Here is a 3,629-nt window from a genome sequence, read left to right on the forward strand (position 1 = left end):
ATAAAAACAAATGTATCGGTAATTCTATTCAGATAGAGACTTGCTTCTATATCAGTACACAAACCATTCTAGCAGTATTACTGTCCAGATAGAGACCTGCTACTTTGTCCATATACAAACCAATGTAGCAGTAAATCTGGTCAGATAAAGACCTGTTATCATATGATACTATCTCCATATATACAAACCAATGTAGCAGTATTATTTTCAGATATAGACCTGTGATTATATGTTACTCTATCCATATACACACTAGTGTAGCAGTTAATATGTTAAGATAGAGACCTATGATTATATATTACTCTATCCATATGCACGGCAATGTAGCAGTAAATCTGTTCAGATCGAGACCTGCTATTATATATGTTACTTTATCCATATACAAGCCTCTGTAGCAAGCCTCTGTAGCAGTAAATATGTTCAGGCAGAGACCTGTTTCTAAGCGTTTCTATATCCATATAAAAACTGATATAGCAAACACTTTGTTCAGATAGAAACCTGTTTCAATTATCCATATACAAAGCAATGTCTGTTTAGACAGACACATGTTACTATGAGCTACTATATCCATATTCGCACCAAGGTAACAGTAAATCTGTTTAAATAGAGTCCTGTTACTACATTACTATTCAATCCAATATAGCAGTAAATAGGTCCAAATAATGACCTGTTATCATATGTCACTATATCCATATACAAACCAATGTAGCAGTAAATCGGTCCAGATAAAGACCTGTTATTATATGTTACAATATCCATATACAAACTAGTGTAGCAGTAAATTTGACCAAATAAAGACCTGTTATTATATGTTAAAATATTCATATATAAACCAGTGTAGCAGTAAATCGGTCCAGATAACGACCTGATTTTATCTGATGTTATATGTTACTATTTCCATATTACAAACCAGTGTACAGTAAATCTGTTCAAATAGAGATCTGATACTATACTCATATGTAAACAGATCTAGAAGTGTTTCTGTTCTAATTGAGGCCCTTTTATTATGTCATATGTCGGAAATCAAATACGTCAAAGACATGTGCATTCAGCAACATACACAAATACATTTTCTTCTCTTAGACCATGTATTATGAGTTGCCCTCAAGTTATTTTAGCTAATTATAACCAACATATATACGACAGCCGCCAGATTTCAACCCAAACCCGGCGACCCAGCGAATAACCAGTTCTACTGCGTAAAGCCCTATAGCTTAGTAACCTGTTTATTCTTGGGTATCTTATTTAGTAGGCCTTGCATAGAAGCACGTGTAAAATCAATCATCTATTCATCTATAACCCTACATTCAATGACGGTGGCCAATACCTGAATCAATCATCTGTTTATTAAAACATTATATAACAAACCATTATATAACTAATCGTGTACCCGGTATCGCCATTGAATGGCCCCCGAAGCAATCTCAACCGACACAACCAGTGTGCTAGCTTATTTAATATGTTTAGTTCAGATGAACACTCTTCAGTGATGGTGGCCAATACCTAATCAATCATCTATATATTGAATCATTATATAACTAATCATGTACCCAGTATCGCTATTATACGGCTCCCGAAGCAATCTCAACCGACACAACCAGTGTGCTAGCTTATTAAACACGTTAAGTTCAGATGAACACTCTTCAGTGATGGTGGCCAATACCTAATCAAGGATCTATTTATTGAATCATTATATAACTAATCATGTACCCGGTATCGCTATTATACGGCTCCCGAAGCAATCTCAACCGACACAACCAGTGTGCTAGCTTATTTAATACGCTAAGTTCAGATGAACGCTCCTCAGTGATGGTGGCCAATACTCAGTAGCGGCGGCAGACATATGCCCAAGCATATCAACATCAGCTGTCTACGCGATAGTTCTCCACCTGAGTCAAGCATCAAAGGAAAAAGTACCACATACCCGTAGATGTATGCACATGATCAGTATAAACAACTTACTGTATACCAATACACGCAAACATATTCACACTAGCGGTAGACCAGACAGTCCCCTGCTTGATTAAAGTATCAAAGGAGGAAGCTATATGTATGCAGAACAACATACTTACTGCGCACAGATGCACACAAACATATCAACACCAGCGGCTGACGAGATAGTTCCGTATCTGATCAAAGGAGGAAAGTTACCAGGGGCATGTTCCTGAGGGTGCTCACAAATTTACGGCTCGAATATACTTATATACATACACTTGCACGTAGTTTGGTATATAAAGATGCACTTATATACATGCATGTGATGTATATTTTCACATTATTTACGGCTCGAATACACTTATACACATACACTTGCAGGTAGTTTGATATAAAAAGATGCACTTATATACATGCATGTGATGTATATTTTCAAGTTATTTACGGTTCGAATACACTTATACACATACACTTGCTGGTAGTTTGATATATAAAGATGCACTTATATACATGCATGTGATGGGTATTTTCAAATTATTTACGGCTCGAATACACTTATACACATACACTTGCAGGTAGTTTGATATAAAAAGATGCACTTATATACATGCATGTGATGTATATTTTCAAGTTATTTACGGTTCGAATACACTTATACACATACACTTGCTGGTAGTTTGATATATAAGGATGCACTTACATCCATGCATGTGATGTGTATTTTCAAATTATACCTGCACGTATTCATATACCACATATCAGTACGGATGCACCTGATCAGCAGGGAAAACGTACTTACTAGGGTTTAGGGTTTTAGGGATCAAACATACTTACTACGCACATATACACACGCACTTGATGAATGTGGCTGGGATGCTCAGGTGTAGCTGCATATAGACACTCGATTAATCATGAGCCAATACATGTCATGATATGTGCAGACTCGGACCCTAACCCTACATCCGCAATACACTTGGCTAGCCAATGTACCGGTGTTTGCATGTGCGGGTTTGTATGTGTGTATGTGTGTGTGTGAGGTGTCTACGTACCTAGTGTAGCCAGCAATTCTGTGAACATGCGTATATGCAGTATTCACGGGCCATATGGAAAGGGAGCGAACATATTTTAGCTGTTCATATCATGTATAAGCGTGTTTCATCCCAATTGCGTGTGTTATATATTTGAGGTATTTACCTACCATTTACCTTCCATGTTTGTATGCCAGTTCTGTTATATATATGAGGTATTTATCTGCCATCTACCTACCATGTCTAAATGTCAGTTGTGTTATATATATGAGGTATTTATATACCATTTACCTACTATGTCTAAATATCAGTTGTGCTATATATTTGAGGTATTTAACTACCATTTACCTACCATGTTTAAATGTCAGTTCTGTTATATATATGAGATATTAACCTACCATTTACCTATCATGTTTAAATGTTAGTTCTGTTATATATACGAGGTATCTACCTACCATTAACCTACCATGTTTAAATGTCCGTTCTGTTATATATACGAGGTATTTACCTACCATGTTTAAATGTTAGTTCTGTTGTATATACGACGTATTTACCTACCATTAACCTACCATGTTTAAATGTCAGTTCTGTTATATATATGAGGTATTTACCTACCATGTTTAATTGTTAGTTCTGTTATATATACGAGGTATTTACCTACCATTA

The sequence above is a fragment of the Sphaeroforma arctica genome, assembly GCF_001186125.1.
Source record: "Sphaeroforma arctica JP610 unplaced genomic scaffold supercont1.1146, whole genome shotgun sequence".
Lineage (NCBI taxonomy): Eukaryota > Ichthyosporea > Ichthyophonida > Sphaeroforma > Sphaeroforma arctica.